Here is a 26,809-nt window from a genome sequence, read left to right as displayed (position 1 = left end):
GGAATGTTGAAAATGTCGGGTCCGATCACAAGGGAGAGGCTGATCCACATCTCAAAGCTGACTGTGCAGATCGCATGAAGATCCGGGACTGTTTAAGAACGTGTATTAATCCACTTGATGACAGTGAACCCAGTGAATGGTTTAAGAAACATAGTCAGTGGCCAAATTCTGAAAGGTTGCTCATTAAATGCGCATGATGCAGTAGGTGTTGGGAGTAATCATTACAGTGAATTTGTGAGCAACTGGCCGTCTGGTTTTCATAGAACTATTACCTCCCCCCCCCCATTAAAACAATAACAGCAGTCACCAAATCTGTGAAGCTAGATGCAGCAGGTAGTTGTGAAGTGGTTGTGGATGATACTCTGATTTATGCTCACACAATGGGATTGCTCACACCATCTTGAGAGATCAACATGGATGATGCACTCAACTCGCCGCAATGCCAACTGCTGTCTTCATTGCAGATGGTGATGTGCAGCGGACACCTAAGAGTGTGCTCAAAGGAAAAGTTGCCATCACAGAAGTGCTTGAACAATCCATTCTCTACCCCACACCATTATTCTTGACAGCTGTGCCGTGCTGTGATGTGTGTTGTGCCCAGCGCAGCCAGTGACTGTGCAAATGTGCGTGAGTGCAGACAAAGCGGTGGTAGAACAAGAACTGAAACAAACTCCAGTCATGCATGTACCGTTTGACAGATACTATGAGAAAAGTATCAAAGCTCCTACACGAAAGAAACGACAGGGAGCAAATTCCAGGCAATACCAACTCTCTCTGGCTTCTCTGCTACCGAAAAGAGAAGTGATAGCGAACTCTACAAAGACAAAAACACAATTGATTACATTGATTGTTCATGCACAACACATGATGTTCTGGATGACAGCGATGAAGATATTTGTGCTGATACTTAAAATTAATAATGGAAATAACTGTAGTAATTTCATTCTTAAATTTAGTAACAAAAATACCTTCTAATGCTTTAAAAACCATCTAAATTTATAAATGCAGTAATAAATGCTGTGTTTTATGGGAATTCTGAATTTTTATTTGAAGTTAGGCAACATGCTGAACACCCTGAACACCCCCCCCCCCCAGTATCCTTGGATCCACCACTGGTCAGTGTCCTCAGTATTCTTACATAATTTTGAGATGTTTATAATCCAAATTAGATGAGTCTCATGCAGCTGAATAAAATGAAGTATAAAAGAAAAACAGCAAGGTTCCAACTGCTATATTGAGAAATTTAGAACTGCAATTGTGAAATTTCCTCAAGGTTTAGAAAGCGGCACTCTTCAGATCCGGATTCAGATTCAGCACCTCAAAATCATAAAAGGACAGTCGAAAAACTTTATATATGATGAAAAGCGAAGTTCAGCCAGAAAATGGCCCTTCTCCCCCAGGCGAATAAGAGTCCCGAGCCTCCAAGGTTCAAGTCCCTGTCTAGGTATCTTTTCCTTTCAGGTGTCTATAGTTCAGTGGTAGAACATGTGCTCTACATCCATAATATTGAAGTTTAATCTATGTCTGGTTAAAGCTCTCAGATAGCAGGCCTGGGAATGATCACTGCTTGTAACATTGGAGAGCTGCTGCCAATGAAGGTGGACAAGGTTGAGCTAGTTGGATCAATAGTCTGACGCGGTATATACATGCATATACTTCATGCATGTATATGGCAGGCCACCAGTGCTGACAACTGCATTCTCCCAGCAGGGTAACAACTATTTGGGGGAAGGGGGGATGGTGCGATCATGCTTGCTGTCCCTAATGGTGCCTATGACTGATCAACCAAGACACTGGAGTTGAGGGAGTGGCTGAGTTCCAAAGAGAGCAAAAAGAAACCACATTAAAGAACCCACCATCTACATCCGGATGGGTGGGGATCAACATAAATTTGCCAATGATCACTTTCTGCCTGCTGCAAGGGGAAATTTCCTGGTGAAGACTTCATGCCCTAAATACCTGCCTGCAGGGTTTCTCTTGACAAATCCCAAGGTTGTGCCAGGTTTCCACTTCCCAGGATCTTGGCATAACATTGGGCATTTTGTCAAATGCAAAAGCGATAAAGGCATGCTGTCTCCAAGAAAAGAAAATGCACATTGGCCGCTGCAGAGCCATATTGGCCAGTAAACCTGCCTGACCCTGAGCATCATTTTCCACCACAGCTCCGCAGAGGATCCTGGAGCGTGCATTTAAGTGTGCATGAGAGTTGGCTATGCCAGAAACAGCAAAGGTGGAGGAACCTGAAACTGCAGGCCGCTTCTTACGTGGTGGTGGGGGGGGTCCCTTGAATTGTACCACCCAAGGTGTCTGCCTGGTCTGCGCCTATAATAGAGCCACCTGCGTATGGCATGGCGACAGTAAATGTTGCCCTGCAGAAGGATGGAAATGCATGCGTCTTGCCCACCCACATCACCATACAATTTTGTGAGCCTGATTAACATGGTTTGCTGGCCCCCACGGTCCCAAGAGGTTGCAGGGCACCATTTTATAGGGTCAGTTAGTTTGGGAGGTTAATGGAGACTCACAGCATTTTTGTGATGTATGTTTATTTAGAAATAGACCAGTTGAAACTAAGCAGGGGTGTAGTGCTCTGGGGTGGCACCAGCACTTTGCTCCTACACTTTTATTGGCACCGGCTCCCCGCCGGGTCGCAGTCTCCTATGTAGTGAGGAGGGAGTAGAGGGAGGGATTGCTGGCGACTGGTGGCTGCCTCTCGCCTACCACGCAGAGCCTACCACTCGCCTACCTCTGCAGCCCCCTTCAGCCCCCCCTATTCTCCTCCTCAGCTCTCGGCTTCTCCGTCTTCCACCCCCTGAGCAGCTTCCGTGCCTTGCAACTCAGTGATCCCCAGCCAGCCCCTAAGCTTCCTGACCCTTTCCCCACCCTGTTGGCCATCCCCGCTCTGTGCCCTCATCATCCTGCCGCACTGGCTGCCTGTTCAGGACTGCTGCTGGCCATGGCAGGAGGGGGGGGGGCGCCGCCGCCATTGTCTGTTGCTTGTGCTTCTGCGCGGGGTTTGCTGTGTGTGGGAGAGGAATTCTAGCAGGCTTGATGTGCGGACAGACATTAGCAGGGGATCATGTTTTAGCACCATGCAGTGAAAGGTTTTCACCTGCTGTTTGTTTTCACATCAAGTTTGTCCTTCAAGGCACAGGAGGGGGCCTGGGGTTGGATCCAACCCCTCTGGTTGACAGTAGGATCCTACGTTTGTTTACCCGGAAGTAAGCCCCAGTGTGTTCAGTGGAGTTTATGTTGGAGGGACTAGGGCCATGAGTCACTTAACCTGAACTTAAAGGGTTAATACGAGTAAGGGGGGAGGAGATCTGAGAGGTCTTCTGCCTTTTCCTTGTCTCCCCCCTCTACCTTCCTATCTTCTTCCTTCTGCAAGTGATGCTGGTCTCAGCCAGCTTATCTTGTGATGTAAGCTTGTTATATCTCCAGTAAAAGTCTGTTCCTAACCCACCACTCATCGTGGCTACCGATGGGGGGCTGATTCAGACTTCAGTTTACTCCCCTAGTGAGTGTAGTTATGCTTGTAGCCTTGCAGGACAATCCTACTTGTCTGTTCAGAAGTAAGTAGCATTATGTTCAATGGGATTTACTCCCAAATAAGTGTGTATAGGATTGCAGCCTTAAAGGAGCTGTGGGTCACCAGGGATTTTAATGAGGCATTGCTTCACACCTGGTTGCAATGGCTCTTCATAATGATAATTAATAATAAATATACTATGATTATATTAATAATAATAATAATAATAATAATAACAATGTTTCTTGAATTAGAAAGGACTAACCTTTTTATTCCACACTGGAGGCATTCAAGATGAAGCTGGACAGCCATCTGTCAAGGATGCTTTGACTTGGATTCCTGCACTGAGCAGGGGGTTGGACTCGATGGCCTTGTAGGCCCCTTCCAGCCCTGCTAGTCTATGATTCTATGATTAACCAAATAATATTTTCTAGCAAGTTGCTGGACATGACTTGTGTGTGTTTTCTTTTCAAATCGACCTTTTAATAATTCTGAATTAGGGTAACCAGATACTCCAAACAAAGTGACTGAAAGCTCATTTGTATTGTATAATCTTACAAGGTTGTATAATTTTAGAAGGGGGCATGGCTGTGAGGGGGTGTGGCTGTGACTATCATGAAGGGACACTGCACTTCTGAATTTGTCACTACACTACTGAAACTAAGGTAGAGTACAGGGACAGGCAGACAAAGGGAGCTAGTCCGTAAAACACAAGACGTTAGTTTCCCAAAGTAAGCAGCGCCCATCCCGTGCTTTTCTCCCAGGCTGCTTCTTGCCAGCCGCTGCAGAAGAACTTAGATTTCTGCAAGCTCCGCTGACGTGGCCTGCTCCAGAAGTCGTTTGGTCCAGTCTCCTGGCTTGCACTAGCGAACACTGACTTCCCATTGTGCTGGCCGTCCTTCCTGCTAGAACCCGTTTAGCACTGGCGGATTCCCAGCATTGGATACGGCCCTGCGTCCCAAAGAACAAGAGCCTCGCCTAGGTAAACACCAGCATCAACGTGCAACATCTATCTCATTGTCTGAACACCACAGAGAGAGCTGAGTTTGGCATAATCCCAAAACTTGTTCTCAGTACTTTCAAAGGTAGCTTATTTTAATTGGAGATGATGTTGAATTGTGGGTTGGTGTGTTGTCTGAACCCAGGACATTGTCTGCACAGTGGGTTAACATGCGGTGTGTCTTGTTAACCACCCTGAACAACCTGACAACAAACCATGGGTTCTCAAGGTGGCTTATTCGAGAAAAATAAACCAGACTGCATGCTTGACAAGCCACCCTGTGCAAAATGTCCTGGGTTCAGACAACAGACTAACCCACGGTTCAACAAACAACCCACTATTGTAGTGTTGTGTCTAAGCTGCTTGCACAGAAATATACGGCCGAGTCCCCTCACTTTGAGGAGGAAATACTCAGGTGAAAGACCTCCTTTCTGGGGCTGATCAGCTTTGAATTGGTCAGAACGCTGCTTTGTTCTGTGAGGGGGTGTAGCTTTTCATACAGGAAGAAGTAGAGGAACTGTAGACCCTGCCCAGCATCCTGCTGGAACCAGAACATGCCGTAGCGCCCATCTGTTTGTCTGTACTCAGCCAGGCACTCTGGCCTTCTTGCAGCGCTGGACAAGCTTTTGGGGTGATCTCTGCATTTGAGCATCCTGGGCCAGATCTGACAATGGAATGAGAAGCACATTGATGTATTATCCGGATGTTCATGAAATCGGCTTTGGTCCGTCAGGGACACATGAAGCAAGAAAAGCGGAGTATACATCACCAAAAACTGCTTTTCCAGTCACACAGGGCTTGAAATGTCAGAGCTGGGTGGGCAGAGTCTGGGAGGAGAGCTGAACATCATCAACCCGGGAAGTGCCACTCGGCGAATGAGAGGATTGTTTCCCACCCCTAGCATCCCTGGCTCTTTTGAGTCAGAGAGCAAGTAACACCAGTTCTGTAACTAGCCTGCCTTGCCCATTCATCAAACTGCTTTTCCTCCCCATCCGAATGGCGATTTACTTCAGTGAGACTAACTAGCCTGCCTTGCTCACGCATAAAAGCGCAACAGCGCTATTCCTCCCCATCCGAATTGTGATTTACCTCAGTGGGACTTGCTGCCCTCCTGTAGGAGGAGAGGGGGGTGGCAGCTTCCTCCCCCCCCATCTGCTTTATGAATGAGAAAGAGCAGAGAGTGGAGCTGCTACTTCACTCCCTGACCTACCATCCCCACTGCCTCTTGCTTGCTTGCTCCCTCCCTGGCTTGCAAATTACTCCAGAAAGGCAGGCTGCATGTTGTGCACGTTGTGAATGGACGAAGAGGATACCGCAAGAAGTGGGAAAGGAAGCCTCCTCAAGCCCCTACTGCAAATGGGGGAAAAGGGAATGGGGGGGAGGCTCCACCCCTTACCCACATCACTGCCAGGTCACAGCCACGTCACAGAGGCACGCCCAGGATTTAATGTGGGGGGCCGGATGGGGCACACAGCAGCAGGACCACCTTGGATAGCTCTATGATTCCATGGTACGTAAGGAAGACATTTTCTTTCTTTCTTTCTTTCTTTCTTTCTTTCTTTCTTTCTTTCTTTCTTTCTTTCTCTCTCTCTCTCTCTCTCTCTCTCTCTCCCTCCCCCTCCCCCCCCCAAGTGCGATGCAGATAGGGCAGACCGTTATTGTACACTGAAGAAGAGGCTCACAACCACTGTGTATGTTGCTAGCACAAAAATACGTGGCTGAATCCTCCCTCTGGACAGAGGAGATGTTCAAGTCAAAGCTTCCTTTCTGCAGTCGGTGAGCTGTGAATCTCTCAGAGCTGGTTTCCTTGTTCGCAGGAACGCTTTCTGCTATAGAGTAATAGAGGAGCTGCAGCCCCCTCCCCGGGTGCTGCTGGTACCAGTACATGTAATCATGTTGGAAGGTCTGCCTGCATCTCAGCTGGGCTGTCCTTCCCTTCTTCACAACCAAACCAGGCACCTGCTGGATCTCTCCGTCTGTGTGCCCTTTGGGGACAATAGAGATGCACTGAAAGAAATGGCTCAGATAGCAATAATATTCATGGTTCTCACTTTGAACATATCTATACTGCACAGCTATGCCAGCTGAAGGCCATTTGAACGGCTGTGGCTTCCCCCAAGGTATCCCAGGAAGTGGGGCTGGTGAGGGTGCTGAGAACCCTGTTGGATATCCCCAGTGCTCCCCTCCCTTCCCAGCGCTGCAAGTCTGCAGGGTTTGCTGTGTGGGGAGGGGGGATGCAAATGGCTTTGCTGCAAATACTCTCTCTCGACATGCAGATAGATCAGAAACTGATAGCACCGTTGGTCCCTTAGAGCAGTATTCACAGGGACAGTAATACAAAACCTCTATTAGGAGGATGCAGAGTTTCAGAAGGCAGCACTCAGACTTTTGAGGTAAAAAGCTTTAGTATTTTGCTTACAGCGTGTACACTCCAGATCGCCATCAGTGTTGCCACAGCACCCTGCCCCTCAGCTTTCAGGCTTGCCATCTCTTCGCCAGGGCACCAGACCAAGACCACCAAATCTCCAAGCGCTGGTTGCCCCCCCTCCCATTCCCTCTCTTGTCCTGCCCTGTGTCCCCCCTTGCCTGCGGTGTGGCCACCTGGTATGGCAACGCTCCAGCAGGGGAGAGGAGGGCAGGCAATAGGATGGGGAGATGGTACCTGGGGGCACTTGTAGCTGTCCTGTTCCCTGCTGAACCTGGAAATCTAAAAATCTGGTATCCTGGGCAAGAGGCATCTAACCTAGAAGCTTCTTCTCTACCCTGACATCCAGTTGTCATCTCCCTTCCTTCTGTGTTGGTATCAGCGTAAGAGAAATATAATCAGCTCCTGAAAAAGAAAGGTGAGGACTTCTTTGCTAAGAGTCCCTTCGTCTGCTAAAAACCCACCTGCAAGCCAGAGAGAAACAGCCACACACCATGCTATCTGAGCCTTCATCTCTGGCCGTTTGCCGCTGCTAAGCAGTCTGACTGTGTTAGCATCTGGGGCAGGAGTTTCTCTTCTCTCAGAAATCTGAAGGCTCGAGGTCTCCCTCCTCAGGACATCTCTCTCTGGCAAAAGAAGTGAATGATATTATCATTGTGTTCCACTTCTCTGTCCTTTGCAAGCCGGTGAATTCAATCAGAGCAGGGAAATAGTGTATGGGATGACGTCATGCCATCCATTTCTTTCATGAGGTAGTGCTGGGGAGACATGTGGGGGAGATATTTTATTTATCAATTGATCACATTTCTATATTGCCCAATAGCCAAAGTTCTCTGGGTGGTCCACAAAACTTAAAACCATACAATATAAAAACATAATAAAAACATACTGCAAAATCCTAACAGTTTAAAACAAGAATAAAGTAAAAGCCAACAGCAGAGCGATATCTAAAAAGTGCTAACACTGCTGAAAAACCGGCACAACTAATTTACCTCATGCCGAAAAGACCATAATGAGCTTTTCTATATGAGGCTGTTAATCTGCTGTATGTACTTTTGGTTTTTTCACAGAACTGAGAGCTGAGCACTACATGAGGAACATTTGCTTTCCTGCTTTCCTGCTAAACAGCAGGGCTCCTGTCAAACAGATTTAGCCTGATCTCCTCTCTTACTTCCAAAGGGCCACCAAGTGTGTTCCACCCCCTCTTGGGTGGCGATGAGATACTTGGAAGAGGATGAAGTCGGGCCTACTGATGCATGTCCTCCAGGCCAGTTGCAAGCAGTTAATATCTTACAGCCTATCCAGAATTTATGCACTAGGTGTTGCCTTGACATGGATGATATTGTGATAGCCGAGGAAGGCAGTAATATCCAAGAGTTGGAGATAACTGTGACTCCAAGCATTGGAGATAACTTTGTATGGCAGAATAGGGAAAATAGAGCTAACCCCTCCGGTGACCAACTGGTGCAACATGAGAATCTAGTAGTGGATAGGAATTGTCAGCATTTTCCTGCCTCCCATTTGGGCATTACTTCGGACCCTCATTGTAGATTAATCTCTTGGAATGTGGCTGGATTGATCAACAAAATAATCGACAAGGAGGCAGTCACCCTTTTGAGAAAATGTTCTATTATCTGTCTTCAAGAAACTTGGATATGTTCTGAGCAGCCTGGCATTAGTCTTGAGGGATTTAATTATTGGTTAAAGCTGGCTTGTAAGTTGCTAAAATATGGGCAGTTGAGTGGAGGGTTAATTACTTATGTATCTACTAAATACCATATTAAATGTGCTGAGATTAGTGTAGCTAGCCCTAACATTCAGTGGATGAATGTATATATTTTAGATGCTCATATCAATATCTATTGATATTGATCAATATCGACAGAAGATTATTGATGTTGATGCAGAAACTTCATTCTGGTACTAAGATTCAGGTTAGGATAGATCCTTTACATTCCCTCTCAGATTTGATTCGTACTACACCGGGCATCCATCTAGGATGTTTATTAGTTCCAACATTGTTTAATAATTCTTAATTCTTTAATAACTGACTTAAGTAGCAATGATTATGTGCCCCACAAATTGGGATCTAGGAAAGTTACAGTTCTTATGTATGCAGAGGTTTCCCGTCTTTTGTAGCCAGCTGAGGCCGGCTTGTGTGTATCTGTGGCATAGGCGGGGGCCGTCCTCCGATGTTCGTGTGCAGCTGTGAGGCAGGGAGCTCTCGCTGTGCCCTTACTGGCTGCACAGAAATATACTGCTGAGTCCGCAGCCTGCCCCGGAGGGGTGGACAGGGAAGCGTGTGTCACATCTGGCCTGCTTATACTGTAGCTATCCATTTCCATGTTCGGATTATTTCCACTTACAGAGTAGCCAATGAGCTGCAGCTGCTTCTCTGCACTGCTGCTCTTCTGCCGGTACCAAAGGATTGTAAAGTAGGTGTTGTCATCATGTGCGCAGTCGATGCTCGTCTGGGTCCCCGCTGGGATGATTTTGAACGGTTCCTTCTGAGTCACAGTGATCCCACTGCAGAGCCCTGTAAAGACCGGAGAGGTGAACAAGGCCCATAACAAGGCAGCCTGCTGGGCTTGCGTGTCACAATTCAGCTCCAAAATTCCTGCCAACATCTTCCGCTCCTTTCTCATTAAATTCCATCCAGTATGTTTCCCAACAGCTTGCTGATACTCGATCGGACAAAGGCCCATGAAATTTCATCTGCAGGGGTGGGGCAGAGTCTGGGGAAGGTCCCATCCCCTGACCCCTACATACTCTTTCCAATCTGTCCCTTTAGCCCCCTCGGTCCAGTTCTCCTACACACCACCCATCCCTCCATATCCCCCACAACACCGCACAGATGATCTTTTTCTCTCCCTTGCTGCAGTTGATTTTTCCCGATAGGGATGAATGGCGGCCATTCTCGGCGATAGAAGGAAGTCGAGGGGTTCCCCCAGAGGCACCCTTGGGCTGGGTGGTCAACCGGCTCCCTGCCCCAGGTGCCCCAGCCAGTGGGAAGCGAGCCTGCGCCTCTTTGCCCAGCCCACTCCTGGCGTCTGCTCCTCGGCCCAGCAACAGTCTGCGGGAATGTAAGGACTGGCTTTTGCACGCACACATCTGCACACGGGCACAGCCGCTGCCTTCCCACAGCGGGATTGGCGGCCACCTCTTCTGCCCAGGCAGACCCCCAGCTGGACCTTGTTGCACCCCGCCCCTCATGCAGCAAAGCCGTCTTGGCCCTCTCCGTCTTTTCTCACTGCTTCGCCAGTGGGCTTCTCGGCTACAACGCTCACTGCTTGCTGCAAGCCGTTTCTCCCTCGCCGACAGCTCTCTTAACCACCTCCCTGAAAACCGTCACTCTGCAGGGCTGGTTTCTTTTCATCCTTTTTACCTGCCAGCAGCTGCAAGCCGACACAGATGCCCAGCACCTCCCTCCACATGGCCTCTGCTGCACGGGAAAGGCAAGAGAAGCTCTTGCCCCCAAGCGAGCGGCTGGGCTGGAGTTCTCTTGAGGAGGAGGCTCACTCGAGCACTAGACTGGTGGGAGGAACTGATGCTGGGACCGTCCGACCAATGAGGCGGAGCGGCTGGGGGCCTGCAGAGGAGGAGGATGCACCTCTGCATAGGCTACATCATCTGGCATGGCTACGCCAGGAGCGAAGGTTCAAGGGCAACGCGGCCGGTCAAGTCTGAATGCGTTAGCGACCCGGCTTTAATTGTGTCTCCTGAGCGAGCAGCTCTGCACCTCGACCTCCAGCCCTTTCAGAAATCCGGGAAAGTTTTACTCTCCCATTCCCCAAGTATTTTCTGTGTGCAGCCAGTCTTCTCCACACACAAGGCCTGTTCTCCGCTGTTTCTCTTCAGTGTTTATTACGCATCTCCAGAATAGCTAGTGGTTGTTTAAAAATCCACGTTCTCCCACAAGGTCGCTGCCTCACCCTCCAGGAATCGTGAGGTGTAAGAGAACATGGCTTTATTATGTTCTCACTGTTTCTCCTATGCGCTGTAGGTAAAGAACATCAGATTTGACAGTGAATAACTTCAGCCTATTTAGCTAGTTATTTTTTATGACCTTTCTCAATCAGGGTCGAACTGGATGTTATGATAGTAAACAAGTAGCCCCACACCAAATCTTGCTGAAGTAACGGGTACACAGGCATTGGAAACACTAAAAGGATTGGAAGAGGGAGATGTGTTTATTACTTAGATCAAAAAAGGAACAGCTGGAGGATTCCCTCTCCCTTACTTCTTCCAAAGAAGAGTCCTCCAGAAAATTCTCTAAGAGTTTTTCCCTTGATAAAGACCCATGTCGAAACACACTGGGAATTCAATTGGTGCAGCTGTTGCTTTTTTGATTTGGTTTCCAGCTTTACAGCTGTTTTTTCTGATCCCTATTGGAACCGTTGCATGTTTATTACTTAGCTCTTCTGCATGAGCTGATTCTTCTCCATGTATCTGAGATTGTCCCTTGAGGTTACCTCTCACAGCTGAGCTCATTTCCAGTTCCAGAGCCCATCTGGTCAAAAATCAAGTAAAACAGAGTCCACATAGGGGGAGGCGGTTGCAGGTGAGCATTGGCAGGCGTGGGGAGGGATAAGAACCCTTGCCCCTCTGCTGATCCTCTAGTAACCTTAGCTCTGTCCTCATACAAAGTGACGAAATGAGTTTTTTGTAGGAAGAAGAGGTTACTTTGAAGTGCTGTGTCTAATCTGCTAGCACAGAAATACACAGCCGAATCCTCTCGCTTTACAGGAGAAATCATCAGGTTGCACTCCTCCGTTTGCGGCTGCTCAGCTGAGAAACGGTTAGAAACATTGCCAGTCTCTTGAAGTTGTGTTGAATAGAAGTTATAGAGGAACTGCAGACCCTGCCCTGCGACCTGTCGATACCAAAACATGCTATTATGCCCGTTAGTTTGTGTGCACTCTAGCCTGGCGTTTTCGTCTTCCTGTAGCACCGCACTCCAGGGTTGGGTGATATCTGCATAGGAGCATCCTGGAAGGGAGAGAGAGAGGTAAAACCTGTTTAAAAAATCCATTTAAAACAATGGCTCCCATAAGAATCTTGAGAGCGGCCTATAAGGAGATCTTGAGCAAAGTCTTACCCACTTCCAAGAGGCAAATGGCTACACACCAGCCGATCCACATCTCTGAGCTGTGGATAAACTTTGAGAGGTTTCATGTGGCTGCAGTGAGTACTTCCTCTTCTGGCTCCTGTTTATGACATCACAAATATGGGGAAAACGGAGCTACCATGGGTTGAATAGCTCCCTGAGCAAGGAGGGCCTTTGGTTCCCTGCACCCCATTTTTTGCAGGGCCAACCAGAGGATTTATGGGGCCTGGTGCAGGTGTGATGTCCATCGAGAACGACGTTGCTCAAAGTCTTGATCTCTCAGCCCCTGTGCTACAGTTTACACAAGCCAGAGTTCGAAAAGCCACATTCTGAGCAGCGGCAGGGCACTATGCAGCACAGCAGAACAATCACGGGTTTTTATCTTCTCTACTTTAGAATATCCATTATTTTTTCTTTAAAGATCGAAAGAAAGGTTCACTGCAGACAGTGCATCCAAAAGCCACAGCCACTGAGCTCAGGTTGGCACCCTGGGTGCCCGCCCAGCTCGCCTACCCCTAAGGCCGGCCCTGACTGAACGTTCCAGGCATTACTACTGGGAAGCTCAGCCTCCTGGCTGTTCTTAACTATACCCCTACCATCTTCACTCCAGAAAATCCTAGGTGCCTGAGTAAGGTGCATCAAGAAAGCTTACGTTGATCTACTTTTCCCTTTGTTCTTAAAATGAAGGTTTTCAATAAGGAGTTCCTTGCAATAAAGCCGGCTCTGCTTTGCTCACCCTTCTACCTGGGGCTGGCTTTGCTCCCACATCAGCCATCCTCCCAGCAGCACCCTCCCTTCCCTGCATTGCTGTTTGTTCTTTTACTCATCATGGGTTCTTTTACTCATTTGTTCTTTTTCTTCGTTATGGGTTACTGGACAATCCCTGTAACCCCTAACGAAGACCTGCGGCGTCCGATCCCCCTGCCTTTGAAGAGAAGCTTTCTTGTCTTCCAGCTCAAGTTAAGGGGTGCTTCCAGATGGAGGGCTCCTAGCACCAGCCATCAAAAGGCATTGTGCACCTCTCGTGTCTTTCTTTCTTCTTTACTGATTTTTGGTGAGAATCAGACAGTAGAAGTGGAGGGAACATATGGGAGAGATACGCGTGGAAGGCATGCTCTGGGACCCACCCCTAAATTTGCATGACCAAACATGCCACTGTGGCTTTTTGTGAGCCGTGGCATGTGCCGGCGCATGCCGAGTGCATGTCAGGTGTGATTTGCACAATCACTGGCTGGCTGCAGCTTGTTGTGTCATCCAAATCTGGGCGCATGGCCTGTTGGAGGGTTAAACAACCCTCAGATAACCCTAGGACAGCCCATGGGTAATCTGTACCAGCTGCACTGGTTACCGGTGTGTTTCTGAACTGAGTTTAAAGTGCTGGTTTTGATATTTCAAGCCTTAGACAGTTTGGGACCAAATTACTTGGAAGACCGCTTTCACCCATACATCGACCTGTCCACACTGTAAGATCAGTAAGACAGCCCTTCTCATTTGCCCACCTGTGGGAGCAGTTAGGTGGGCGACCACACGGCAGAGGGCTTCTACCCTTAAAGGTGAGTGAAAAGCATATTAAATAAACGAATAAATGCGAACTCTCAGGCTCAGCCAGGCTGGAACCAGACGTTACTATGGCAAACAAGTGGTCCCAAACCTACGTTTGCTGAAATAGTGGGACAGGAAACAGTGAAAGGAGAGGAAGAGGGAGGGCTGCTAATTCCTTAGCTTTTCTGCACCAGGAGAATATTGCTTATTTTCCTTTGGATATCGGAGTTTGTCTCCTGAGGTTGTGTCCCCCTACCAGGTTCACTTCCAATTTCAGAGGCCATCTGCTCAAAAACCATTAAAACAGAGACCGGAGGATGGGGGGAAATCTACGTGGAGACAGTTTCTGAAGTGTTTTGTGGTTATATCTGGATTTCCATGAAAGTGTGTTAGTCCGTCAGTGCCACACGAAGCAATAAAAGCAAAGTATACACCACCTAAAAACCCGCTTTCACGGGTCACACGGCACTTGAGATCGTCATACTCAGTGGTCAGATGGGTGGAGTCCAACGAGGAGAACTGAATGGCATCAACTGTATAGGTGCTCAGCGAATGAGAGAGGCTTGTTCCCCACCCGTGTCCATGCTCCCTTGGTCAGGGAAGTTTAATGGAAGTGCTGAACTAAGCCCCTGTATTTTATCCCACATCTTTCCTCCCTCATCCACCATTGGGATATTACGAAAGGCTGAAAGAGCAGTATTGTGATACTGTGAATGGTTAAAACAGAGTGGCTACAGATTGCGAATGGGTAAAGCAGGCTACTGTGATATTTTGAATGGCAAAGCAAAACAGTGCTACTGCGAAGTAGTAGGGAAAGGAAGCCTGTTTCCAAAACACCCTTCTACGAATGGGGAAAAAGAAGGAAGGGGGGACACCCTTTGACCACATCACTGCCAAGTCACAGCCAGGTTACAGAAGCAGACATAGGCACTCCCAGGATTTAATGCGGGGGGAATCAGGCACACTGCAGTCAAATTGCACAGGAGCCACATTTCAGGAAAACAATGCACTAACACAAGTTTGCAAAAACGCGCCATTTCCAGAGGGAAGCTGCAGGGTTTCTGCAGATTGGCGACAGCATCATCTGTCACGAACGACCCTGGTGTGCTCTCGCTCCACACTACATCGGTGTACAGATTGGGTCTACACAGGGGGACGCAGTTGCAGGTGAGCACTGGCAGGCGTGGGAAGGGATAAGAACCTTTTCCCCTCTGCAGATTCCTGGTAACCTTAGCTCTGCCCTCACACAAACAGACGAAATGAGGTTTTTGTAGGAAGAAGAGGTTACTTTGAAGTGCTGTGCCTAAACTGCTAGCACAGAAATACACAGCTGAATCCTCTCGCTTTACAGGAGAAATCATCAGGTTGCACTGCTCGTTTTGCGGCTGCTCAGCTGAGAAACGGTTGGAAACGCTGCCATTCTCTTGAAGTTGTGTTGAATAGAAGCTATAGAGGAACTGCAGACCCTGCCCTGCAACCTGCCGATACCAAAGCATGCTATTATGCCCGTTGGTTTGTGTGCACTCCAGCCTGGCATTTTCGTCTTCCTGCAGCACCACACTCCAGGGTTGGCTGATGTCTGCATAGGAGCATCCTGGAAGGGAGAGAGAGAGGCGAAACTTGTTTAAAAAATCCATTTAAAACAGTGGCTCCCATGAGAATCTTTAAAGCCGCCTATAAGGACTTCTTGAGCAGAGGTCTTACCCACTTCCAAGAGGCAAATGGCTACACACCAGCCAATCCACACCTCTGAGCTGTGGGTAAACCTTTGAGAGGTTTTATGTGGCTGCAGTGAGTACTTCCTCTCCTGGCTCCAGTTTATGACATCACAAATGTGGGGAAAACGGAGCTGCCAGCTTGAATTGCTCTCACCCATGGTGTCATCCATTAAACAATTCATTGGGGTGATTCCATTTTATTTGATGAGACTGAGAGTCCCAGGCATTATTACTGAGGAGCTCAGCCTCGTGGCTGTTTTTAAGTGTACCCCTAACATCGTCACTCCAGAAAATCCTTGGCGCCTGAGTCAGATGCATCAAGAAAGCTTACATTGATCTATCGTCCCCTTTGTTCTTAAAACTAAGATTTCAAATGAGGAGTTATTTGCACTAAAGCCAGCTCTTCTTTGCTCACCCTTCTCCCTGGAGTTGGCTTTGCTCTCCCATCAGCCCCCCTCCGTTCTCTGAATCACGGTTGGTTATTTACTTCTGGTTTAGTCAGAGCTCTGAGTGAATTCACAGCCTCAGGTTCTCCCTCCAAGCTCTTCACCAAGAAGCCTCATAATGTACAAAGGCAAAGGGACCACAGTTCCAGATCACAAACTCAGAGGAGGACAAACCCTGTAGCCCATAATGAAGGCCCGTGCCATCCACCCACCGACCCACCCGCCCTTGAAGAGAAGCCTTTTTTCCCTCTGGCTCAAGGCAAGGGGTACTTCCAGATGGAGGGCTCCTAGCATACAGGAAAGATCTGAATGTCCCTGATAGCCATGATAGTGCGGTCACTGAACTTGAGCCGGACATCCTAGAGAGTGAAGTCAAGTGGGCCTTAGGAAGCATTAGTAACAACAAAGCTAGCGGAGATGACAGTCTTCCAGCCGAGCTATTTAAAATCCTAAAAGATGATGCTGTTAAAGTGCTGCATTCAATATGCCAACAAATCTGGAACACTCAACAGTGGCCACAAGACTGGAAAAGGTCAGTTTACATTCCAATTCCAAAGAAGGGCAACGCCAAAGAGTGTTCAAACTACCGCACAATTGCGCTCATTTCACATGCCAGCAAGGTGATGCTCAAAATCCTACAAGCTAGGCTTCAGCAGTATGCGAACCGAGAACTACTGGAAGTACAAGCTGGGTTTCGAAGAGGCAGAGGAACTAGAGATCAAATCGCCAACGTTCGCTGGATCACGGAGAAAGCAAGAGAATTCCAGAAAAACGTCTATTTCTGCTTCATTGACTACGCTAAAGCCTTTGATTGTGTGGATCACAACAAACTGTGGCAAATTCTGAAAGAGATGGGAGTACCAGACCACCTTACCTGTCTCCTGAGAAACCTGTACGAGGGTCAAGAAGCAACAGTAAGAACCAGACAAGGAACAACCGATTGGTTCAAAATTGGGAAAGGAGTACGACAAGGCTGCATATTGTCACCCTGCTTATTTAACTTCTATGCAGAGTACATCATGAGAAATGCCGGGTTGGATGAATCAGAGGTCGGAATTAAGATTGCTGGGAGAATTATCAACAACCTCCGATATGCAGATGATACCACCCTAATGGCAGAAAGCGAAGAGGATCTAAAGAGCCTCTTGTTGAGGGTGAAAGAGGAAAGTGCAAAAGCTGGTTTGAAACTCAACATTAAGAAAACTAAGATCATGGCATCTGGCCCCATCACTTCCTGGCATATAGAAGGGGACGAAATGGAAGCAGTGACAGATTTTACTTTCTTGGGCTCCAAGATCACCGCAGACGGTGACTGTAGCCATGAAATTAAAAGACGCTTGCTCCTTGGGAGGAAAGCTATGGCCAACCTAGACAGCATAGTAAGAAGCAGAGACATCACCTTGCCAACAAAGGTCCGTCTAATCAAAGCTATGGTTTTCCCAGTAGTAATGTATGGCTGTGAGAGCTGGACTATAAGGAAGGCTGAGCGCCGAAGAATTGATGCTTTCGAACTGTGGTGCTGGAGAAGACTCTTACGAGTGCCCTGGACTGCAAGGAGGTCAAATCAGTCCATCCTAAAGGAAATCAACCCTGAGTGCTCATTGGAAGGACAGATAATGAAGCTGAAGCTCCAATATTTTGGCCACCTAATGCGAAGAGAAAACTCCCTGGAAAAGACCCTGATGCTGGGAAAGACTGAAGGCAAAAGGAGAAGGGGACGGCAGAGGATGAGATGGCTAGATAGCATCACGGATGCAATGAATATGAACTTGAGCAAGCTCCGGGAGAGAGCGCAGGACAGGAAGGCCTGGCGTGCTATGGTCCATGGGGTCACGAAGAGTTGGACACGACTGAACGACTGAACAACAACAACAAACTCTTGTGTCTGTCTGCCTGCCTGCCTGCCTGTCTGTCTGTCTGTCTGTCTTTCCTGATTTTTGGCAATGGACAGTAGAAATGGTGGGAAAACAAACGAGAGTTACACATGGAAGGCATGGTCTGGAACCCACCCCTAGGTTTGCAGGACCAAAACAGGCGTCCTAAGCCCATGTTGGGAGTGATTTGCATAATCGCCGGCTGGCTGCAGCTTGCTGTGTCGTCCAAACCCGGACGGTATGGCTTGTTGGAGGGTTAAACAACCCTAGGACAGCCAGTGGCTTATCTATGGCAGCTGCACTGGTTACCGGCGTGTTTCCGAGCCCACTTTAAAGTGCTGGTTTTGACATTTAAAGCCTTAAACGGTTTGGGATCAAATTAATTGAAAGTCCACCTACACCCATATCTATCAGCCTGCCTGCACTCCAAGATCAGCAAGAGAGCCCTTCTCATCTGCCCACTTGTGAGAGGAGTTAGGTGGGTGATCACATGGCAGAGGACCTTATCTGCAGTGACCCTACACCTCTGGAGTATGTTGCCATCAGGGGTCCACCAGGCCCATCACTGCAGGCTTTTTAGAAGGTCCTGAAAATATACTACTTTACTTTGGCATTCCCCAATTATGTTTTATCGGACTGGATTGTGGCTGCAGTTGTCTGTTGTAAGTTTTATTTTATTATGGTAATTGCTGGTTTTTTTAGAATGTTTGCTGCTGTTGGTTTTTTATTATGTTTTTACTGTTTTTATTTTGTTTTAACATTTTTATATTGCATCATTTTTATTATGTGTTTTGTTGTTGTATGCCTCCTTGGGAGGGCTCCTGCCCTGAAATGTGGCCAAGAATTTTTTTTTAAAATGTGAGGCCTGTTTAACCTTCCAGCAAGCCATGACGCCCGGGTTCAAACAACATAAGCCATGGTTTGTGCCTGCCAGCAGCTTGCATATTCAGAATGGCAGCTGGTGCACACTACGAAGCCCCGCAGTTTAATTAACCCATGGTGGTTTAGCTTTACGTGCGAACCGCCCAATGTGATTCCACAATATTGGCTTCATCTGGAAGCACCATAGGTAATACCTGTGCTCTTCTATTTCCAGTGTTTCATTTAGGGATGTACGAAACTCCCCTTACCTGGCTCCGCCGGGTTCCGTGGGGGGGGGGGAGGCGCGCCATCCCTCCCCCTGGAATCCTCGCCAGGGCAGGGGAAGGCGCTCCACGCCTCCCCCCCAGAATCCTAGCCGGCCAGCTCCACTCCGCGGGGATTCCGCGGAGCCGCCGGCCGGCTCCGCCAGCAGCCAGACATCTGGCTGCTGGCTAGCAGGGACGCAAATGGCTTATGTGATAGGCTACGTAAAAGACTTACGTAGCCTATCATGTCTGGCTTAAAAAAAATGAAAAAAAACCCGCGCTTACGCAAATGGCGGCGGCTATGGCCGCCGCCATTTGCATTCCTTATTTTTGGCCATCTTAGTCTACGTAAATATTTACGTAGACTAAGACGGCGAAAATAAGGGGGAACGCAAATAGCGTCCGCTACGCTATTTGCGTTTCCCTTATTTTCGCCATCTTAGTCTATGTAAATATTTACGTAGACTAAGACGGCCAAAAATTAGGAACGCAAATGGTGGCCGCTGTAGCCGCTGCCATTTGCGTACGCATTTTTTTTTTTTAAAGCCAGACGTGATAGGCTATGTCTGGGAAATGGGGGGGGGGACAGACTGCAAATGGTGGCGGCGGCAGCCGTTTGGAAGACCAGCCGCCGCCTCCGCCGAAGCTGGAGCCGCCGCCATCCGGAACATCCGCCCCAGGTAAGTCTCGTCCCGGGGGGGGGGATCCGCGGGGGGCGGGCAGGCCGTTCTGCCACGGAGTTCGGGGGGCTGAATGCACTGGCATTTGGCCTCACCGAGATCCGTGGCGGAATTCTCTGACACCCCTAGTTTCATTCTCCTACCTCTTTAAATGTCAGTCCCCTCCCTATAGCAACTGAAGCCCTGTGTCATGTATATTGAGTTTATCCTTTTGTGATTAGGGGTGTCTCTACATTAAGCAAAAAACCTGCAACCTTACTGGGACTTTCTGCTTTCGGTCTCTTTGCTGTATTAGGAGGGGTCCTTTACACAGCAGACATGTGGTCTGAATAGAGGAAGTGCCTCCCTCCCTCCCTCCCTGGCATGTGGTCATAGGAGTGGTGGGGGGAGTCTTGTTTTCATTGCTTGACTTGTGCTGTACTGTTTCGTCGCAGCCCCCAGGAAAGCTATGACTTACTTCTGAGTAGATGTAAGATTGTACTATAAGTCTGCAACCCTTGACACACTTACTTGGGAGTATGCCCCATTAAACTCAATGGGCTGCTCCGAATCAACAGAGGACATTGATTCTGAGCTTGGTGGGGTGAGGGTTCAGATCTGTCTCCCTTCATTGCAGGGAGGTATTTTGCTCAAGCATTTATATGGCAGACATGTGGTTTGAATCAAGGAACGTCCTTCCTCTACAAGTTCATCATTACACACTGCCGATATGGCACTGTTAACTTCTACTACTAGCTTATCTCCGATCTTTTTGAAAGTAGAATAAAGGGCGAAATGTTCGGGAAGTGTCCTGGAGGTGGAAAATGTCGTGTAAAGGACCTGCAAACTTCCATGAGTGACCAATCACGAGTGTGCAATAAATAGCTCATGTAGAGACACCCTACAGCTCCTGGGAGCCCGACCATTTCCCTAGCATGGTGCCGTCTCCTAATTTGGAGTAAAGTTTCCCCTCCTTCTTCCCTCTGTTCACTCCAGTCCTATTCAGTTTCTCTCCCAATCTCTATAGTCTAAAATAGTGTAAGTACTGGTTGTGCACCACTCCAACAGGAATATTGCACATGGACACTTTTATTTTCTGCCTCTTCCAATCCATTACCACACCCAGGCACTGATTCAACACAGTTGCTGCCTCACCTGAGGAGAGACAGAGCTGGGTGTCATCTGGATATCGATGACAGAGTAATAATCCCCCAGCATCACCTTCTGGAATTGGCTATCCACGTATGAACAGAACCACCACAGGTCAGCCCAGATAGCCTATTCAGGGTACCATGGTCAATGGTATAGAAAGCTGCTGAGAGGTCCAAGAGGATCAACGGGGTCACACTGCCCCTTTCCTTCTCTTGGCAAAGGTCATCCCAGAGAGGGACCAGGGCAGTTTCCATTCTTATTCCAGGCCTGAAACCCAATTGAAATGGATCTCGATAACCACGTTTGTTCAAGCCTGAGTGCCTGGAGTTGGCTGGCACCCACCCAGTGTGGGAAAATAATGTGGTGCTGGTGCAACACTCAAGTGAGAGCACAACCCCCTTGAGGTCAGGACTGGGCCAATGATGAAAAGGTGGTGTTCACCTGACATTTTCACCTGGCCACCCTGCTTCTATATTTCGTCTGTCTGAAGTCTATGCAGCGTAATATAGATACATATGAGACACCTGCAGAAGCTGGCTGTGTTGCAGAGTGCACATTCAACAGAACTTCAGGGCGGGAGGAAGCTGTGAGGCCGAAGGAAACAAATGTGCGTGCATCCCAACCCCATGCAAAGTTTGACCCACCTAGCTCAGTAAAAGAGCCGACTGTTACTGAGCTTTCATTGTAATGGTTAGTATGGGACAAGGCGTTAGGGACTGCAGGGCTGGAACGAGGAACCTCATGTTTTGAGGCTGGGAATTACCAGACCCTGTGGGTTGGGGCGGGCAAGCACCCTCCTGTGTCCCACTCAAACATTGAAAAGGCCCCGCTGCCATTTCCACCACCAGCTTACCTGCCCCAACAGCTCACCTTGGGGGAAGAAAGCCCTAGTGGCGGGGGCAACAGTCCCAGAACCCCCAGCAGGAAACCAACATTCTCTCTGGGGGGAATGACACGTAGTCCCAGGCTCTGCCAGGAAGAGATGTGCAGTTGCCACTGCTTTCACCGGCTCCTGCCTGCCCTTTGAGACAGTTTGGTAGGGAGGTTTCCTTTAGAAATTTTTTTAAAGGAGTTATGTTTTTTGCTTTTAGAAACACTGAGTTCCTTGTTTGTTTGAGTTCTTTTATGTTCTATAAAGGGCTGTTTATTTTGTTCCTGGATCCTGATCCACCTTGGGAAGATTGCTGTAGAGCTGGAGGGAACTGAGTAAAGACTGTTTTCCTTCTTTGGCCAGCAGAAAAAAACAAGCTTGCGAGAGAAATTTAATTTATATTTTTGTTATGGACCCAAGCTGGAAAAAAAGAGAGAACTTTGGGAGGGCTGTGCTCTGTTTTATTGTTTTGGTGATAAGCGTATGGGTATGCATGTAAAATTATTACAAGTGCATTATTATTCTTTTAATTAAGATATTAAAATCTATGTTAATTCTTCCTGTACAAAGCCTTTGCTGTGAGTCCCTTTAGAGACGCTGAAGAAAAAGTGTCACACGAGCACCCCTGTTCAAATTCTTGCCACATACCTACTAGGGTGGCTATGCTTAGGCCTCAGAGCCCTCTTCAGGCCTAGAAAGGAAGAGAGGCGTTCAACATCAGTCCTTCTGACTGGAGAGCAATGGGCAGGCCCTGGATTGGCCAGGCATGGGATTAGCGCAAGAAGCCCGGATTCCCGCCACATCCTGCTCAAGACAGCAAACCCGCCTGTGTGCCAACAACTCACCTCAAAGATGCTGGGTTGGAAAACATGCACTCCGGGACGAAATTCTAGTCTGGCTGCCCACAGGCCCAGCCTTGTCCTAAGACAATACACACTTGTAAGACAAGGCTCATTTGTTGTTCAGTCGTTCAGTCGTGTCCGACTCTTCATGACCCCATGGACCATAGCACGCCAGGCCTTCCTGTCCTGCGCTCTCTCCCGGAGCATGCTCAAGTCCATATGCATTGCATCCGTGATGCTATCTAGCCATCTCATCCTCTGCCGTCCCCTTCTCCTTTTGCCTTCAGTCTTTCCCAGCATCAGGGTCTTTTCCAGCGAATTTTCTCTTCGCATTAGGTGGCCAAAATATTTGAGCTTCAGCTTCAGTATCTGTCCTTCCAATGAGCACTCAGGGTTGATTTCCTTTAGGATTGACTGATTTGACCTCCTTGCAGTCCAGGGGACTCGTAAGCGTCTTCTCCAGCACCACAGTTCGAAAGCATCGATTCTTCGGTGCTCAGCCTTCCTTATAGTCCAGCTCTCACAGCCATACGTTACTACTGGGAAAAACATAGCTTTGATTAGACGGACCTTTGTTGGCAAGGTGATGTCTCTGCTTCTTACTATGCTGTCTAGGTTTGCCATAGCTTTCCTCCCAAGGAGCAAGCGTCTTTTAATTTCATGGCTACAGTCACCGTCTGCGGTGATCTTGGAGCCCAAGAAAATAAAATCTGTCACAGCTTCCACTTCTTCCCCTTCTATACGACAGGAAGTGATGGGGCCAGATGCCATGATCTTCATTTTTTTAATGTTGAGTTTCAAACCAGCTTTTGCACTCTCCTCTTTCACCCTCAACAAGAGGCTCTTTAGATCCTCTTCGCTTTCTGCCATTAGGGTGGTATCGTCTTGCATATCTGAGGTTGTTGATAATTCTCCCAGCAATCTTAATTCCGACCTGTGATTCATCCAACCCGGCGTTTCTCATGATGTACTCTGCATATAAGTTAAATAAGCAGGGTGACAAATGCAGCCTTGTCGTACTCCTTTCCCAATTTTGAACCAATCGGTTGTTCCATGTCTGGTTCTTACTGTTGCTTCTTGACCCTCGTACAGGTTTCTCAGGAGACAGGTAAGGTGGTCTGGTATTCCCATCACTTTAAGAATTTGCCACAGTTTGTTGTGATCCACACAATCAAAGGCTTTAGCGTAGTCAATGAAGCAGAAATAGACATTTTTCTGGAATTCTCTTGCTTTCTCCATGATCCAGCGAATGTTGGCGATTTGATCTCTAGTTCCTCTGCCTCTTCGAAACCCAGCTTGTACTTCCGGTAGTTCTCGGTTCGCATACTGCTGAAGCCTAGCTTGTAGGATTTTGAGTATCACCTTGCTGGCATGTGAAATAAGCGCAATTGTGCGGTAGTTTGAACACTCTTTGGCGTTGCCCTTCTTTGGAATTGGAATGTAAACTGACTTTTTCCAGTCTTGCGGCCACTGTTGAGTGTTCCAAATTTGTTGGCATATTGAGTGCAGCACCTTAACAGCATCATCTTTTAGGATTTTAAATAGCTCAGCTGGAATACTGTCATCTCCGCTAGCTTTGTTGTTACTAATGCTTCCTAAGGCCCACTTGACTTCACTCTCTAGGAGGTCCGGCTCAAGTTCAGTGACCGCACTCTCATGGCTATCAGGGACATTCAGATCTGTCCTGTAGAGTTCTTCTGTGTATTCTTGCCACCTCTTCTTAATCTCATCTGCTTCTGTTATGTCCCTGCCTTCTTTGTCCTTTATCATGCCCGTCTGCACAAAACGTTCCCTTGAGATCTCCGATTTTCTTGAAGAGATCTCTAGTCTTTCCCATTCTGTTGTTTTCCTCCATTTCTTTGCATTGTTCATTTAAGAAGGCCTTCTTGTCTCTCCTTGCTATTCTCTGGAACTCTGCATTCAGTTGGATATATCTTCCCCTTTCTCCCTTGCTTTTCGCTTCCCTTCTTTCCTCAGCTACTTGTAAAGCCTCCTCAGACAGCCACTTGGCTTTCTTGCATTTCTTGTTCTTTGGGATGGATTGAGTTGCTGCCTCCTGAACAATGTTACGGACCTCCGTCCATAGTTCCTCAGGCACTCTGTCTATTAGGTCTAATCCCTTAAATCTATTCCTCACCTCCACTGTATATTCATCAGGAATATGATTTAGGTCATACCTGATGGTTTAGTGGTTTTCCCTACGTTCTTCAATTTAAGCCGAAATTTTGCAATAAGAAGCTCATGATCTGAGCCACAGTCAGCTCCAGGTCTTGTTTTGACTGACTGTATAGAGCTTCTCCATCTTTGGCTGCAAAGGACATAATCAATCTGATTTCGATATTGACCATCTGGTGATGTCCATGTGTAGAGTCGCCTCTTGTGCTGTTGGAAAAGGGTGTTTGCTATGATCAGCGTGTTCTCTTGGCAACTCTATTAGCCTTTGTCCTGCTTCATTTTGTACACCAAGGCCATGCTTGCCTGTTACCCCGGTGATTTCTTGACTTCCTGCTTTAGCATTCCAATCCCCTATGATAAAGAGGACATCCTTTTTTGGCGTTAGTTCTAGAAGGTGTTGTAGGTCTTCATAGAACCGATCAACCTCAGCTTCTTCGGCATCAGTGGTTGGGGCATAGACCTGAATTACTGTGATGTTGAATGGTTTGCCTTGGATTCATACTGAGATCATTCTATCGTTTTTAAGATTGTACCCCAGTACTGCTTTTCCCACCCTTTTGTTGACTATGAGTGCTACTCCATTTCTTCTAAGGGATTCTTGCCCACAGTAGTAGATAAGATGGTCACCTGAATTAAATTCTCCCATGCTTGTCTATTTTAGTTCGCTGATTCCCAAGATGTCGATGTTCAATCTTGCCATCTCATGTTTGACCACCTCCTGCTTACCTTGATTCATTGATCTTATATTCCAGGTTCCTAAACAATATTGTTCTTTATAGCATCGGACTTTCTTTTCACCACCAGACACATCCACAGCCAAGTGGCCTTTCAGCTTTGGCCCAGCCACTTCACTCTTTCTGGCGCTACTTGGAAATACCCTCTGCTCTTCTCCAGTAGTATATTGGACACCTCCCGACCTGAGGGGCTCATCTTCCGGCATCATATCTTTTAGCCTTGTGATACGTTCCATGGGGTTTTCTTGGCAAGAATACTGGAGTGGGTTGCCATTTCCTTCTCCAGTGGACCACATATTGTCAGAACTCTCTGCCATGACCTGTCCATCTTGGGTGGCCCTGCACGGCATAGCTTATGGCTTCACTGAGTTACACAAGCCCCTTCGCCACAACAAGGCAGTGATCCATAAAGGGGTAAGGCAGTACCTTATCTCAGTAGGGAATAGGTTTGTCTGTCCATTTTCCTCATGAGATAGGAGTCAGAGTCTCCCTTATCTGTGCTGAAGATTGTTTATTCCACGCTCTTACCAAGTTCTTTGGGTCTTGTTTCTCTCAGCTCCCCACTTACAATATTCTCTGTATTTTTCCATCCTGGAGACTTTGGTTCTGCAGGAGCAGAAGCACCGCAATGCAGTCCCTCCAACACCCTGCCCAGATTGCAAAGCTTGGCTATCTCTGTCCAGGGAGGGTTGCAGCTGGCGTATCAGCCTAAGCTGATCAAAGGTGCTCCTTGCCACCCAGGCCACCTGTGCCTCCTGGGACAATGCTGGATCCAAGAGCACCTCCAGGCTGTGACTCCGATCCTTCAGGTGGAGTGCACCCCCTTCCAGAACAGGTTAAACACCACTCGGCCAGGCAGCTGAACCACACACTAACAACACCTCCATCTTGGCTGGATTGAGTCTTAGTTTATTGGCTCTCTTCCAATCCTTTACCGCACCGAGGCACTGATTCAGAACAGCCACTGCCTCACCTGGATGAGAAGAAAAGGAGAGACAGAGCTGGGTGTCATCTGCATATCGATGACGGAGCAATAATCCCCCAGCACCACCTTCTGGAATTGGCTGTCCACGTATGAGCAGAACCACCACAGGTCAGCCCAGGTAGCCTATTCAGGGTACCATGTTCAATGGTATAGAAAGCCGCTGAGAGGTCCAAGAGGATCAACAGGGTCACACTGCCCCTTTCCTTCTCTTGGCAAAGGTCATCCCAGAGAAGGACCAGGGCAGTTTCCATTCCTATTCCAGGCCTGAAACCCAATTGAAATGGATCTCGATAACCACGTTTGTTCAAGCCTGAGTGCCTGGAGTTGGCTGGCAACCACACAATGTGAGTTGGTAACCCTCATGAGCCTGCCGTACAAACTAATTAGGCTCTCCCTCTGTCTTTGTCCCTCTTGCTTTTCCTCCCTCACGCTCCTCCACCTTTCTCCTTCTTTTAAACCAGCTTAAGAAAATAATGTGGTGCTGGTGCAACACTCAAGTCAGAGCACAACCTCCTTGAGGTCAGGACCCATCCACTGGGCCAATGATGAAAAGGTGGTGTTCACCTAACATTTTCACCTGGCCACCCTGCTTCTATATTTCGTCTGTCTGAAGTCTATGCAGC

The 26,809-nt window shown here is 47.9% G+C and overlaps 1 long non-coding RNA gene and 1 gene segment (V, D, J or C); both read right to left on the bottom strand.

Moving 5' to 3' along the window:
* Window positions 1-26,809, bottom strand: part of LOC146352876 (T-cell receptor beta-2 chain C region-like) — a 127,755-nt gene that overhangs the window by 98,645 nt on the left and 2,301 nt on the right.
* LOC146352880 (uncharacterized) lies at window positions 6,218-10,482 on the bottom strand. Its single transcript, XR_014787875.1, has 4 exons — window positions 10,340-10,482; window positions 9,321-9,490; window positions 7,448-7,580; window positions 6,218-7,359 (listed from the first exon to the last, which is right to left on the bottom strand). It is a non-coding gene; the product is annotated as an uncharacterized LOC146352880 (long non-coding RNA).

This window comes from Heloderma suspectum, chromosome 2, assembly GCF_057233095.1.
Source record: "Heloderma suspectum isolate Gila_16-S chromosome 2, 16-S_ref, whole genome shotgun sequence".
NCBI classification, from domain to species: domain Eukaryota; kingdom Metazoa; phylum Chordata; class Lepidosauria; order Squamata; family Helodermatidae; genus Heloderma; species Heloderma suspectum.
Note: the sequence above shows the minus strand (reverse complement) of the source record. Positions and strands in the feature narration are given on the sequence as shown.